Genomic DNA, 16,682 nt, shown 5'->3' on the forward strand with positions numbered 1-16,682 from the left:
AACTTTAGAGAGGTCATTATCCAGAAGATACCCCGAGCGGAGAACCAGGCAGCAGATGAGTTAGCCAAACTTGTAAGTTCAATATCCCCGGTCGTCATCCAGCAGCCAATTGAGCAAGTGTCTTTGGTGGCGCACGTCAACCGGATGGAGGGTCTCGCATTTCCGAGCGATTGGAGGACACCCATCATAGAGTTTCTACGCTCGGGTGTGACACCGTCTGATCGGGAAGCTACACAACTATTAAGAAGAAGAGCCGGTCGGTTCACACTTATTGGAGACCAGCTCTACAAGAAGGCTTTCTCCCGCCCGTTGTTGAAATGTGTGAGCTCGGAAGACGCGGCGTACATCCTCCAGGAAGTGCATCAAGGAGCGTGCAGAGGGCATCCGGGCGGACGATCGCTGGTTAAGAAGATCCTGCTGGCCGGATAATTCGGGCCAACCCTGCAAGCAGACGCCGCTCGGACAGTCGCGACGTGCCTTTCCTGCCAGAAGTATCACAACTTCTCCCATTGACCGGCAGAGAAAATGAAAGCAGCTATCGTATCTTGTCCGTTCGACCAGTGGGGAATGGATATTGTGGGTCCATTTCCTATGGCGACCGATCAGTGGAAGTTTCTACTGGTGGCGGTCGATTATTTTTCCAAATGGGTGGAGGCCGAGCCGCTATCCAAGATCACCGAGCAGATGGTCAAAAAATTTATTTGGCAACATATAATTTGTCGGTTCGGCATCCCTCGCCGGCTAGTATCTGACAACGGGCGACAGTTCGTCGGGAAGCAGCTCGAAGACTGGTGCAACAGTTATGACATCGAATAACACTTTACTTCCGTGACGTATCCTCAAAGCAACGGCCAAGCGGAAGTAACCAACAGAGAAATCCTTAGAGTTCTTCGGGCTCGACTTGACCACATGGGAGGAAGCTGGGTGGACGAGTTGCCAGGCGTTTTATGGGCTCTCCGCACGACCCCAAAGGAAGGAACAGGCGTTACGCCTTTTCATCTGGTGTATGGCGGTGAAGCAGTTATCCCGATTGAAGTCGGCGTCGAGTCCGTCCGGATCTAGAACTATGACAATGACAACGCCGAGCGGAGGAACATGGAACTGGACTTGATCGATGAAGACCGGGACAAGGCGGCCGTCCGGCTGATGGCGTATCGACAGCGGATGAAGCAAAATTATAACCGGCGCGTGATCCCCAGAGCATTCCAAGTTGGCGACCTGGTTTGGAAGAAAGTAAAGCCGGTCGGTGACGTTGGCAAACTGGAGGCTCCTTGGGCGGGTCCCTTCAAAGTCATCGAAAAGCTCCGCTCGGGTGCTTATTATTTGGAAGATGAAGATGGACGGCGGCTAGATCGACCATGGAGCGTGAATCATCTCCAGCCGTACCGAGCTGGGTGAAAGGTGCACTGATGTAACTCATTTTGTATATATTTCGGTCGCCTATGTCCTTGTAATGCAGGAAGCAAAATGATAAAGATGGCAAATATCTTCGCCGAATGACGGTGTTAAAATTAGCCTTAAAAGCTGTCGAGCTCCGACATTAAATACCGAGAGACGAGCCGGCGTCTATAAACCCTCCGAGCGGAAGACTGTTGAGCTCCGACGTTAAATATCAAGAGACGAGCCGGCGTCTATAAACCCTCCGAGCGGAAGGCCGTCGAGCTCCGACGTTAAATATCAAGAGACGAGCCGACGTCTATAAACCCTCCGAGTGAAAGACCGTCGAGCTCCGACGTTAAAAATCGAGAGACGTGCCGGCGTCTATAAATCATCCGAGCGGAAGACCGTCGAGCTCCGACGTTAAATATCGAGAGAGAGCCGGCGTCTATAAACCCTCCGAGCGGAAGACCGTCGAGCTCCGACGTTAAATATCGAGAGACGAGCCGGCGTCTGTAAACCCTCCGAGCGGAAGACCGTCGAGCTCCGACGTTAAATATCGAGAGACGAGCCGGTGTCTATAAACCCTCCGAGCGAAAGGCCGTCGAGCTCCGACGTTAAAAATCGAGAGACGAGCCGGCGTCTATAAATCATCCGAGCGGAAGACCGTCGAGCTTCGATGTTAAATATCGAGAGACGAGCCAGCATCTATAAACCCTTCGAGCGGAAGACCGTCGAGCTCCGACGTTAAATATCGAGAGACGAGCCGGCATCTATAAACCCTCCGAGAGGAAGACCGTCGAGCTCCGACGTTAAATATCGAGAGACGAGCCGACATCTATAAACCCTCCGAGCGGAAGACCGTCGAGCTCCGACATTAAAAATCGAGAGACGAGCCAGCGTCTATAAACCCTCCGAGCGGAAGACCGTCGAGCTCCGACGTTAAATATCGAGGGACGAGCCGGCGTCTATAGACCCTCTGAGCGGAAGACCGTCGAGCATCGACGTTAAATATCAGGAGTCGACCCGGCGGCTATAAATCCTCTGAGCGGAAGAAGGCAATATAAAAGACTTGCGAACAAGTATCCAAGGGTATTCGCCATCGATAATCATTCGACCGCCTCTACATTCCGCTCGGCCCAGTACCCAAAGGTACTTCAATATCCGCAAACAACATCTTTTGTCGAAGTAGGACATATTCAACCGAGCGGAATACTTACTCAAAATACTTCGTAAAAATCCCTTTCGAACACGAGAGGTATGATAAGAGGCGAGCGGATAACACACATATTGACTAGCAAAAGGACAAAGCAAATATAAACCCTCCGAGCGGAAGACCGTCGAGCTCCGACGTTAAATATCGAGAGACGAGCTGGCGTCTATAAACCCTCCGAGCGGAAGACCGTCGAGCTCCGACGTTAAATATCGAGAGACGAGCCGGCGTCTATAAACCCTTCGAGCGAAAGGCCGTCGAGCTCCGACGTTAAAAATAGAGAGACGAGCCGGCGTCTATAAATCATCCGAGCGAAAGACCGTCAAGATTCGATGTTAAATATCGAGAGACGAGCCGGCGTCTATAAACCCTCCGAGCGGAAGACCGTCGAGCTCCGACGTTAAATATCGAAAGACGAGCCGACATCTATAAACCCTCCGAGCGAAAGACCGTCGAGCTCCGACGTTAAATATCGAGAGACGAGCCGACATCTATAAACCCTCCGAGCGGAAGACCTTCGAGCTCCGACGTTAAATATCGAGAGACGAGCCGGCATCTATAAACCCTCCGAGCGGAAGACCGTCGAGCTCCGACGTTAAAAATCGAGAGTCGAGCCGACGACTATAAACCCTCCGAGCAGAAGACCGTCGAGCTCCGACGTTAAATATCGAGAGACGAGCCGGTGTCTATAAACCCTCCGAGCGGAAGATCGTCGATCACCGACGTTAAATATCGGGAGTCGAGCCGGTGACTATAAATCCTCCGAGCAGAAGAAGGCAATAAAAAAGACTTTGCGAACAAGTATCCAAGGGTATTCGCCATCGATAATCGTTCGACCACCTCTACATTCCGCTCGGCCCAGTACCCAAAGGTACTTCAATATCCGCAAACAACATCTTTTGTCGAAGCAGGACATATTCAGCCGAGCGGAATACTTACTCAAAATACTTCGTAAAAATCCCTTTCGAACACGAGAGGTATGATAAGAGGCGAGTGGACAACATACATATTGACTAGCAAAAGGACAAAGCAAGCAAAAGGAGATTATATTAAAGAAACTAAGGCCGAGCGGCCAAATTACAAAAAGGGTAGTCTTTGCCCGAGCGGCCGAATTACATATAAATTTCTTATTCAAGATAATCGTACAGATCCTTCGGGATATTGTCGAGAAGAGCCACTTGATCTGCGGCCGGGATGACGGCGGACTCGGGAAGTTGCCCCTTGGACTTTAAATATGTCATCGTGGCGGTCATAGCAAGGTCAAACGCAGTATACATCCGCTCGCAAACCTTCTCCAAAAATTCAGGCGAGCGGATGTAATTCTGTCTCAGGGCGGCGACCCGGTTTGGCTCGGCCTCTTGATATTCTTTGAAGGCCGCTTGGGAGGCGGCGAGGGATTCCTACAGAGTTTTCAGCTCGTCCTTATGCTTGATTGCGTCGGCCAAGCGGCCCGCCTTCTCTCCATCGAGCTGCTCCATCAACTCCTTTACTTTCTGCTCCAATCCCCGAGCCTCGACATTCTTTTTCTCCAGATCGGAGATGGCCGTGTTTTTCCGAGTGGTGGCCAGGGTTATTTTTTGGTCAAGCGACTTGACTTGCCACTCGAGCTCGGCCAAAGCGTGGGCCTGATCGGCCGTCTTCTTCTGCTCGGCCACCAACAAATCTTGAGCCTTCTTCAGCTCTTTCTGTAACTCAGCATACGAGGGGCCTTGTGAGCCGGACGGACCGCTTGCAGCCTTCAGTTGTCTCAATTCCTCGTCCACCATCGCCAGGCGGTTGGAGACAGCTATCTCCTCCATCCATCTTTGACGAAAAAGAAAGAAAATAGAAGTTGTTAGTGGCCGATCGGAAAGAACGCATACAAAACTTGGAAGAAAATGAACTTACCCCCGTGGGTTCTTGCATGTGGTTGTTGGCCAAATTGCGGAGGGGGATCATCGCGACGCGCGCCCGAGCGTCGGCCCACATCTCGGCTAGGGGCCCTTTCAGGGTGATCGTGTGCTCGGGCGCGGTTGGGCGATCAGCCTCGGGTAGCAATTCTTCAGTCGGAAGGTGAAGTGTAACCCGGACAGTGCGGCCATGACCAGGGGTCGTCCGAGCGGATGATGGGAGAGGATCGGAGGCAGGCGCCGAAAATTGGGATAAAATGGTTGAGCGTTGGACTTGACGGGGAGCAGGCGGAAGGACGCTGATTGGAACGACCTCAAGGGGGTCCGCCGGCGCGTCCAATTGAGAGGGGGTTCGGTCGGAGGAAATAGCCTCGACCTCTGGAGCCTTGCCGCGAGCGGTTGCAGTAACCCGCTCGGATGGTTGGACCGCGGACGTAGCCGATCGAAGGGGAGTCTCTACTCGGCGCCTCTTTTGTCGAGGTTGCTCCTCCTCCCGAGCGGAACCTTCCTCTTGGATAGTTGGTCCTCTGCTGGGGGTGGCTTCTCTTGCCTCATTCTGATGAGAAGCCTGAGTGGCCGACTCTTCATGAGTCCCGCTCTCCTCTTCATGCGAGCCGACCGGCTGGATGCCGAGCGCTTCCATCTCCTTGGCTGCCGCGGCTTCGAGCGCCGCCACCTTTCTCTTCAGGATGCCAGCCATCACCGACTCCATGACGGTGTTCGATGCAAAGGAAAACAGAGAAAATCAGTTAGCAATTAAAATGAATTTACCAAGTGGAATTCTTACCGAAGCCGCTGGGAGTGGGGTTCTGATCGGACTCAGGCCGAATATGTACATGACCCCTTCTGGAAGGAACTTGTTAATGTCAAACCACAGACCGGACAGCATGTTGGCGGTGTTAGAGTGTATACTAAAAGTCTAGCTTTTGGTATAAACATTTATCTAGAAATAAGAATCACATTGGTCAAATGTCTACATTTGTGATAAATGTAGTTGTTCAATTAATTTATATTGTAGATAACATGGTGTGTGGTGTCACACACAGAGGATCATGTTATCAGTACCTTATAAATTATAAACAGTAGCTCACGACCAAAATGGAAAGGAACAAACCATTAGAAGGTCGTAGTGTAATTAGGTATCAGTTTATCTTGACTGTATAATTACACTAGTACACTTAGAGTGTATTGAGTAGGACCATTTGAGGTCGTTTCTTTTATACTGATTTTATAAAGAAACAAAGACCTCGGTTATTATGGAAGTGTGTGCTCTTAATCCTAATATAATAACAAGCACATATATTTGATATTTATTTCTTTAATTTATCAATGGGTGAGATTTAGTTCGATGAATCAATAAGCCCGATAAGTTGGGAAATGGTATCACTTATAGTGTGTGTTGTTGATTATAGAAGGAAACTGTGTCCTAGAGATACTAGGTTGATAATGTCCTCAAGAGGAGCTCATAAGGATTGTCATGTTAAACCCTGCAGGTGGACCTAGTCCGACATGATGATAAGGTTGAGTGGTACTACTCTTGGACTAAGATATTAATTAAGTGAGTTGTCAGTAACTTACTTAATTAGTGGACATTTGTTATCTTAAACACAGGGAGACTAACACACTCATAATAAGAAGGAGCCCAAAATGTAATTTGGGATTGGTGCGTAGTTCAATAATAGTTCTCTAGTGGAATGAATTATTATTGATAAAATTAAGTTGTGTGTTCAGGCGACACGGGATGCTTAATTTTATCGGGAGACCAAAACCAATTCCTCCTCTCGGTCCCTATCGTAGCCTCTAGTATATAGAGATTTATACTCACCGATACCCACCTTCTTACCCATCCAATGGGGCGGCCAAGCTAGCTTGGAACCCAAGCTAGGCCGCCAAGACCAAGTGGATGAGCCATGAAGGTGGTCGCCAAAGCTTGGGTCCCAAGCTTGGGTGGCCGCCACTAGAATATTAAAAGGATTTTTATTAAAATTATTTCTTATGTGGATATCATGTTTTAAAGAGAGTTAAAAAATTAAAATTTCCTTTTATAACTTTCTACAAAAGATTAAGAGAAGAGATTAATCTCTTTCCTTATTTGTAGTTTAAAAGGATGGTTTTAATTTTGGTAAAAACTTTCCTTATTTGTAAATCATCTACATGATTAAAGAGAGTTTAAAATTTGAAATCTTTCCTTATTTGTTGATTAAAGGAGGATTTTAAATTTTAAGAAAACTTTCCTTTTTAAACATGTTCATGATTTAAAAGAGAGTTTAAAAATTAAATATTCTCTTTTATAAGTCTCTACAAAAGATTAAGAAAAGATTTGATATCTTTCCTTATTTGTAGATTGAAAGAGATTTTAATTTTTAGAGATAACTTTCTTTTTATCCACATGTTTAAAAGAAAGATTTTAATTTATTAAATTTCCTTTTATAAACCAATCATGAAGGGAAAAATTATTGGAGAAATTTTTATAAATTTCGAAACAAATTAGGAAGTTTTAATTCTTGTTTAATTAAAACTCTCCTTGATTTGAGGAAATAAGTGGCCGACCATGTTTTAGTGAGAAGAAAATTATTTTAATTAAAATAAATTTTCCTTTTCATGGCAAAAGAATTAAGGAAGTTTTTATTAAAATTTCCTTATTTGCCAAGACCAAGGATTATAAAAGAGGAGGTAGAGGAGCCTTCAAGAGTGAACAACTCTATTATTTTCTCCTCTCTTTTCTTCCTTGGTGTGGCCGGCCCTTCTCCTCTTCTCCATCTTTTCTCTTCCTCTCTTCCTCCTTGAAGATCAAGTGGTGGCCGGATTTTAGCTTGGAGAAGAAGGAGAGAAAGCTTACATCCCTTGGAGCTTGATTGATGGAAAAAGATCTTCATCTCTTGGAAGCATAGTGCTTGGCCGAAACTTGAAGAAAGGAGAAGAAGGTGCTTTGGTGGTTTCTCATCTCGGAAGATCGTTGCCCACACAACGTCCGAGGTTAGAAGAGGAATACGGTAGAAGATCAAGAGGTTTTTCTATAAGGTATAACTAGTAATTTTTCTTTCCGCATCATACTAGTTATTTATGGAAATAATACCAAATACAAGAGGCTTACGATTCTAGTATTTCGAATATGTTTTTCGAAGTTGTGTTCTTTTATTTTTCTTTTCCTTGTGATTTGATTGTTCCTTTTGGTTGACCTAAAGTTATTTTAGGAAATTAAATATTAGCTTTCCATAAAAGGTTTTGTCTAGTCGGTGGTGGTTGTTCCCATATCCAAGAAGGCCATGTGCCTCGCCACGTCAGTACTGGGAACCAATTATGGAAATTAATATTTAATGGAATTAATAACTTAGGTGATTTGGATCAAACGTGTTAAGTTCCGCAGGAGATCCAAGTCTAAACCTTAAAGAACAAATAGATTAAGTTTTGGATCAAACGTGTTAAGTTCCGCAGGCGATCCAAATTTAATTTAAAAGAACACATGGTAGCTAGGAAAATGTTCGGACCTTTGTACAAAATTTTTGTACGGTGGAACCATTAGGTTTTCCGAGTAGCAACCAACAATTGGTATCAGAGCTAGGGTTTTGCCTCTGTGTATTTGGTATTAGTTTAATTATGCACATGTCATACATAATTTAGGCAGGATAATAGTAGGATGTGCTAACTTTGTGGATGCAGGATCCAACTATTATGGCTTATAGTTTTATGTGTGTGATTGGACCCTTGGACATGTCAAGGGCATTTATATGTGTGCATGATTGTATTATAAAATACAGCAGGAGCTGTATTTAGTTTTATTAGGATTTTATTTTTGATCTAGATACATGTACATTCCTTTTATGGAATATAGGATCAAAATTGTAAAATTCTATTTATGTCGCGGATCGAATCTTGCAAAGCGTGGAACCTTCTAAGGACCAGAGGCGTAGCGAACTAGGAGCAAGATGGATGCGACAGCTAGACCCGGTGGCGGTGGCCAAATATGGCAGCAGCTTGGGATGACAACACACGGAGGACAACTAGAGATAAAAGCCATAATAGTTGAAAATTAGATTTTCTATTTATTGCTTTTATATTGTCTTGTGTGCATGTTAGTTTACAAGTTTAGTAGGCTAGCATAGTTAAAATTCCTCATTAATAAATAACTAAGTGGGAGAGGGATTTTAAGTAAATCTCATGGTCTCCATTATCTTGGTTTGTAAGTGATGCAAACAAGCTTGCGTTGGCTCGAGTGCCTTCCTCCATAACGGATGAGCTTATTTGCGGATCACTAGAAGACTTCCATTTTGGATGACTATAGGAAGTTAATTAAGAGCGTGTGATCTTCCCCAACGAAGGGCATAATCTTATTAATGGACTTAGTGTCAAGTAATGGTATACACTTAGACACATCTAATAGTATCCTCCCATCGGAGTCACTGCTATTATTTGTGTGACCAAATGAAACCAACTATTAATTTGTCATAAAACTAGGTTGACAAGATAATAAAATTAAAGGGTTAAAACCCTCTTACAAATGATTGATTTTGTATCGTTCACACGAACGTGGCATACAAAATTAACGGTGTTTGAGATAATTTTATTTGTCATAAAGTTACGTTGACAAGATAGTTAATGGGTAAAACCCTCCTCTTACAAATGTTGATTTTGTATACGCCCACACTAACGTGGCATGCAAAATTCACGGTGTTTTGAGGTGTTGGTAAATTTAAATAGTATTGTTAGAGGAATCAATATTATTTTAAATTTAGAGTCTTGACCAAATATTTGATTAAAGATAGACCAACTATTAATTTTATTCGTCATAAAGTAAGGTTGACGAGATAATAAAATTAAATGATAAAATTTCCTCTTTGAATTTGTATACGTCCACACTAACGTGGCATACAAAATTCATGGGGATTTTTTAAGGAGTTGGTCTTAACCAAATATTTTTATGATTCTTAGGAAGATGGTCAAACCCTAGCTGATATACTTTAGGATAGACTTAGTGGTCCCAATTATAATTGATTGGAAATAGAATTTGGACATTAAGGTAGACTGTTCTCTTAGAACTAAGAACAATATAGGTGTATTTTATTCATTAGTTGATACATGTTTAGTGGAGTTATCTACCGGTACCTGGTGTATAGATACAAGATGCCATTAATCATGTCTGCAATTCATTGCAGGGTTCCAGGAAACCCAATAACTAAATGAAATGTAAATCACCGTCCACATGGGCACTACTGTAAAAGTGGTAGCTGTTGCTGTGGGAGATGTTTATCCTTTGATAAGAATAAAATATGGATTTTAAGTAATTGTCTTTACATACCAAGTTTAGAAAGAACCTGATTTCAGTTTCTAAACTATTATAGATATTGTGTCTATTTTGATAACAAAGTTGTTATCAAGAAAAATAGGAAAGTTATCTATTCTGGTATGATGGTTGACAATTTATAATCCAATAACTCCCACGATGCAACAAATGGAAATTAGTCACACATCTTCTAATTTTAAGAGAAAGCAACCTTCGGAAATGAACCAATTATATCTTTGGCATCTAAAGCTAGGTTATATTAACTTAAGTAGGATTCATTGGTAGCTGATGAACTTTTGTGTTCATTAGTAGTGGAAATCTTTCCAACCTACGAGTCTTACTTGAAAGGAAAAATAACCAAGAAGCTTTTAAGTCTAAGGGGAATGGAGTCAAAGATATATTGGAATTGGTTCATTCTGTTTTGTGTGATCCTATGACAATCCAGACAAGAGGTAGTATCGAATATTTAGTCTATTTTATAGACAACTATTCAAGATACAAATACATTTACTTAATGTACCGCAAGACTAAGTGCTTTGATTAGTTCAAAGAGTACAAGGCTGATGCGGAGAAATGTTAAAGTAAAAAGTCACTATGGAAAATCGTAGTGGCAAGTACCTCTTGAGAGATTTTAGGAGTCACTTATCAGAAGTTGGATTTCAATCCCAACTAACTGCATCTGGAACACCCCAACAGAATGGTGTAGTAGAAAGAAGGTATAGGACTCTTATGGAATAATTAGATAGATGATGAGTTATTCAGAAAATTACCAAATTTGTTTTAAGGATATGCTCTGGAAACGGAAGTGAACTTTCCAAAGTCATAACTCTCTGCTCATATAGAATTGCTGAATAGGTGTAAGCCTATTTTGAAGCATATTCGGATTCGGGTAATCCAGCACATATGTTAAAGAGAGATAATGATAAGTTGGATAGGAGTTCACTTGTTTGTAAGATATCCTAGATAAACAAAAGTAGGTTTATAGTCTTAAAATCAGAAGGTCATTGTTAGCATAAATGACTGATTTTTAGAAAAGGACTATATAATGAACCACGTGCTCATAAGTAAATTTGTTCTTAAGGAAATAATAAAGGACATGTCTAACCTAGTACCAACTGTACAAGATGAGATACCACAAGAAAGCTGCAACTCGTATCACAAATGATACACAATTACAGAAAGTGTCTTATTGTAGTGGGAGGGTTGTTATGCAACCTAAATAGGTTCATGTTTTGGGAGAGTTTTGGACTCGATCTCTAGAGGGCATGAATCCTTCTCCATATGATGAAGCACTCCAAGATAAAGATGCATCTTGGCAAAGAGTAATGAATAAAAGAATTAGAATATATGTATTCTAATAAAATCTGGAAGCTTGTAGAATCACCAAATGGTGTAAAAGCCGTTGGGTATAAAAAGGTCTATAATAGGAAAAGAGGGATAGACAGGAAGGTAGTAACTTTCAAAGCAAGGCTTGATGAAAAAGGAAACTTTTCACTGGTAGTCATGCTTAAGTTTATCCGGATTCTTTTATCTATTTGGCAAGTGGATGTCAAGACAGTGTTCCTTAATGGAAGTCTTGAAGAAAACATCCATATAAAGCAACCAGAAGGGTTCATTGCAAAGGGCTAAGAGCATCTTGTGTGTAAGCTCAATCAGTCTATGGACTGAGGCAAAGCTTCAAGGTCTTGGAACATCCGGTTTATCAAAGTAATCCAGATCTATGGATTTAGTAATCGGATAAGTCTTGTGTATACAAAAGATGTGATGGAAACGTGGTGGTATTTCTTGTACTATACTTAGATAACATTTTTGGTAGTTGGAAACAATATCAAAATGTTGTCAGAAGTAAGGGTATGGTTGTCCAAACAATTCGATATAAAGGACTTGGGAGAATGTATATATTCTTGAGATCAAAGTAATAAGGGATCGCAAGAAAAGAATATTTTACTTATCCCAAGCTTCATACATCGGAAAAATCCTTGCTCGTTTTAAGCATACAAAACTCCAAGAAAGGTTTCTTACCTTTTCAGGATGGAGTAACTTTATCTAAAGATATGTCTCTGTAGACATCAAAGGAGATAAAGGAAATAAAGGCAGTTCTTTATGCTACGGCTGTTGGAAGCCTAATGTATGCTATGCACGAGATTAGAAATCTGTTTTGCCAAGGGCATAGTTAGCAGATATCAAAGTAACCCTGCACAAGGACATTGGACTGCAGTAAAGCATATATTAAAGTACCTTAGAGGCACTAGAGATTATATGCTAGCTTACAAGGCGATTAATTTAGTCCTGTGGGTTGCAAGGATTTTGACTTCCAATCGGATAGGGACAATAATAAGTTAACCACGGGGTTTTGTGTTTACTTTAGGAGGTAAAGTCATAACTATGGAAGAGTGATAAGCATAGGTGTTTTTCTGGACTCCACCATAGAAGCTTAGCATATGGCAAGCCTCTGAGGTAGCCATAAAAGCTGAATGACTCAATAACCTCAAGATAGACTTAGATATGATTTCTAGTTTGTCCAAAAATTATTACAATTTATTGTAATAATGTTGGTGCAATAGCAAACTCGAAGAAACCATAAGTCTATAAGGCAAGTAAACACAATAGAGCGCAAGTACCACCCAATACGAGGAATCGTATAAATGAGGAGAAGTTGTTGCCGCCTAGATTGCATCAGGTGATGACCTATAGATCCTTTCACTAAGGTCCTTAAGGCAAGAGCTTTTGATGGGCATGTTGAAGGGATGGGAATCAGATGTATGGCAGCAGATATGGCAGCTTAGTCTTTTAGTATAAGTGGGAGATTGTTAGAGTGTATACTAAAAGCCTAGCTTTTGGTATAAACATTTATCTAGAAATAAGAATCACATTGGTCAAATGTCTACATTTGTGATAAATGTAGTTGTTCAATTAATTTATATTGTAGATAACATGGTGTGTGGTGTCACACAGAGGATCATGTTATCAGTACCTTATAAACAGTAGCTCACGACCAAAATGGAAAGGAACAAACCATTAGAAGGTCGTAGTGTAATTAGGTATCGGTTTATCTTGATTGTATAATTACACTAGTACACTTAGAGTGTATTGAGTAGGACCATTTGAGGTCGTTTCTTTTATACTGATTTTATAAAGAAACAAAGACCTCGGTTATTATGGAAGTGTGTGCTCTTAATCCTAATATAATAACAAGCACATATATTTGATATTTATTTCTTTAATTTATCAATGGGTGAGATTTAGTTCGATGAATCAATAAGCCCGATAAGTTGGGAAATGGTATCACTTATAGTGTGTGTTGTTGATTATAGAAGGAAACTGTGTCCTAGAGATACTAGGTTGATAATGTCCTCAAGAGGAGCTCATAAGGATTGTCATGTTAAACCTGCGGTGGACCTAGTCCGACATGATGATAAGGTTGAGTGGTACTACTCTTGGACTAAGATATTAATTAAGTGAGTTGTCAGTAACTTACTTAATTAGTGGACATTTGTTATCTTAAACACAGGGAGACTGACACACTCATAATAAGAAGGAGCCCAAAATGTAATTTGGGATTGGTGCGGTAGTTCAATAATAGTTCTCTAGTGGAATGAATTATTATTGATAAAATTAAGTTGTGTGTTCGGGGCGAACACGGGATGCTTAATTTTATCGGGAGACCAAAACCAATTCCTCCTCTCGGTCCCTATCGTAGCCTCTAGTATATAGAGATTTATACTCACCGCATACCCACCTTCTTACCCATCCAATGGGGCCGGCCAAGCTAGCTTGGAACCCAAGCTAGGGCCGGCCAAGACCAAGTGGATGAGCCATGTAGGTGGCCGGCCAAAGCTTGGGTCCCAAGCTTAGGTGGCCGACCACTAGAATATTAAAAAGGATTTTTATTAAAATTATTTCTTATGTGGATATCATGTTTTTAAAAGAGAGTTTAAAAATTAAAAATTTCCTTTTATAGCTTTCTACAAAAGATTAAGAGAAGAGATTAATCTCTTTCCTTATTTGTAGTTTAAAAGGATGGTTTTAATTTTTAGTAAAAACTTTCCTTATTTGTAAATCATCTACATGTTTAAAAGAGAGTTTAAAATTTGAAATCTTTCCTTATTTGTTGATTAAAGGAGGATTTTAAATTTTAAGAAAACTTTCCTTTTAAACATATTCATGATTTAAAGAGAGTTTAAAATTAAATATTCTCTTTATAAGTCTCTACAAAGATTAAGAAAAGATTTGATATCTTTCCTTATTTGTAGATTGAAAGAGATTTTAATTTTTAGAGATAACTTTCTTTTATCCACATGTTTAAAAGAAAGATTTTAATTTATTAAATTTCCTTTTTATAAACCAATCATGAAAGGATAAAAATTATTGGAGAAATTTTATAAATTTCCGGAAACAAATTAGGAAGTTTTAATTCTTGTTTAATTAAAACTCTCCTTGATTTGAGGAAATAAGTGGCGGCTATGTTTTAGTGAGAAGAAAAATTATTTTAATTAAATAAAATTTTCCTTTTCATGGCAAAAGAATTAAGGAAGTTTTATTAAAATTTCCTTATTTGCCAAGACCAAGGATTATAAAAGAGGAGGTAGAGGAGCCTTCAAGGGTGAACAACCTCTATTATTTTCTCCCTCTTTTCTTCCTTGGTGTGGCCGGCCTCCTTCCTTTCTCTTCTCTCCATCTTGTGGCCGGACCTCTCTTCCTCCTTGAAGATCAAGTGGTGGCCGGATTTTAGCTTGGAGAAGAAGGAGAGAAAGCTTACATCCCTTGGAGCTTGATTGATGGAAAAAGATCTTCATCTCTTGGAAGCATAGTGCTTGGCCGAAACTTGAAGAAAGGAGAAGAAGGTGCTTTGGTGGTTTCTCATCTCGGAAGATCGTTGCCCACACAACGTCCGAGGTTAGAAGAGGAATACGGTAGAAGATCAAGAGGTTTTCTATAAGGTATAACTAGTAATTTTTCTTTCCGCATCATACTAGTTATTTATGGAAATAATACCAAATACAAGAGGCTTACGATTCTAGTATTTCGAATATGTTTTTCGAAGTTGTGTTCTTTTATTTTTCTTTTCCTTGTGATTTGATTATTCCTTTTGGTTGACCTAAAGTTATTTTAGGAAATTAAATATTAGCTTTCCATAAAAGGTTTTGTCTAGTCGGTGGTGGTTGTTCCCATATCCAAGAAGGCCATGTGCCTCGCCACGTCAGTACTGGGAACCAATTATGGAAATTAATATTTAATGGAATTAATAACTTAGGTGATTTGGATCAAACGTGTTAAGTTCCGCAGGAGATCCAAGTCTAAACCTTAAAGAACAAATAGATTAAGTTTTGGATCAAACGTGTTAAGTTCCGCAGGCGATCCAAAATTTAATTTAAAAGAACATATGGTAGCTAGGAAAAGGTTCAGACCTTTGTACAAAATTTTTGTACAGTGGAACATCTAGGTTTTCCGAGTAGCAATCAACAGGCGGCGTGGAGATAATCTGGTCGGGTCTTGAATCTTTTGAGTTCTGGGGAGAGTGGATTTCCGACCTGCCATTGGGTTCGGAAGGGAGCCCGCTCGGGAAGGCGAATATAAAAATAGAATTCTTTCCAATGCTTATTGGAAGAAGGAAGTTTATTGAAGAAAACTAAGCCGGGCCGAGCTTGGAACATGTAAGTGCCCGGCTCGGACTGCTTAGGGTAGTAGAAATAGTAGAAAACCTCCGGTCGGAGGGGAATGTTATGGATTTTAAACAGGACGACAATACCGCATAGAAGGCGGAAGGTGTTGGGAACTAGGCTTCCGAGCGGAACGTCGAAAAAATTACAGACATCAATGATAAAGAGATGAAGTGGAAATCGCAGACCGGCCGTGAACTGGTCGCGGAAAACACAAAAAACTCCGCGCGGCGGTTTGTTTGGCCGAGAGGAGTCTGTGGGTAGGATGATTTCAAGGTTGGAGGGGATGTCGAAACTGTTAATCAGAACATCGGCGTCGCGCCAATCGAAGCGCGACTCTATGGTAGTATACCATGGGCCGAAGGTTTCGTCTTCGGGTTGGGAAGATTGGGCCATGGTCCGAACGGGCGAAATCAAAAGAAAATGAAAGAGTATAAAAGGAAGAAGATGGCAACGAAACAGTACTCCGAGGACGAAAACTTGGGAAAAAGGTGCAAAGAAGATGCTAGAACCAAAGGGAGAAGGGAGAAGAACCTTACAATGAAGAAGATCGAGGGAAGAGCACCAGAGATCGCCGGAAACAGAAATGCAAGATCGCGGGAAAGCTGAAACACGAGAAGAAGCGGTGAGCACGCGACAGCATATGTGAGGCGAAGGGAAGAAGAGAAGCCTTTATAGGGGGAGCCCGAGCGGCCTCCACCGTTGGATCCATGTCGCGAGAATCGGAGCATGCATCGCGTCGTTCATTTCGAACCGCCTCGATCCCGTCAAAACCCACGCCGTCGCCGTACGATGACGGCAGTACCACCATGTGGCATTCAGCCACTGGAATGCATTTAATGAGCGCGTGCTCGACCTTAATGATGGAGATTGGCGGAAAATTCGAAGAGACGCTGAGGAATGTTGGCGTTGATTGGCGTTTTGGCTACCCCCTTTGTTTCCGAGTGGATGGTGGCACCGCTCGGCCCAACCGAGGGTCCAGTCAGTCGGACTAATCGCCTCCTTCGACTAGACTTGAAGGGGAGGCAACTGATCCGGCGGTAAGAAGGGGGGACCCCCTTTCTGGGGAGTCAACGCCACGTGGAGGTCAAAGTACCAGACGTCCGACCGGAGAAGGGGAGACCGGTCGGTCGAACGGGGTCCCAGCTGAACCAAAGACGACCCGACGGGACTAGGGATTCCGACGCTCGGGTTGAACAGAGTCATATGGCCGAGCGGATAGCTCGTTCGGCCGAAGGCATAAAGAAGCATACTGCGAACAG

Source organism: Zingiber officinale, chromosome 1B, assembly GCF_018446385.1.
Source record: "Zingiber officinale cultivar Zhangliang chromosome 1B, Zo_v1.1, whole genome shotgun sequence".
In the NCBI taxonomy this organism is placed as follows: domain Eukaryota; kingdom Viridiplantae; phylum Streptophyta; class Magnoliopsida; order Zingiberales; family Zingiberaceae; genus Zingiber; species Zingiber officinale.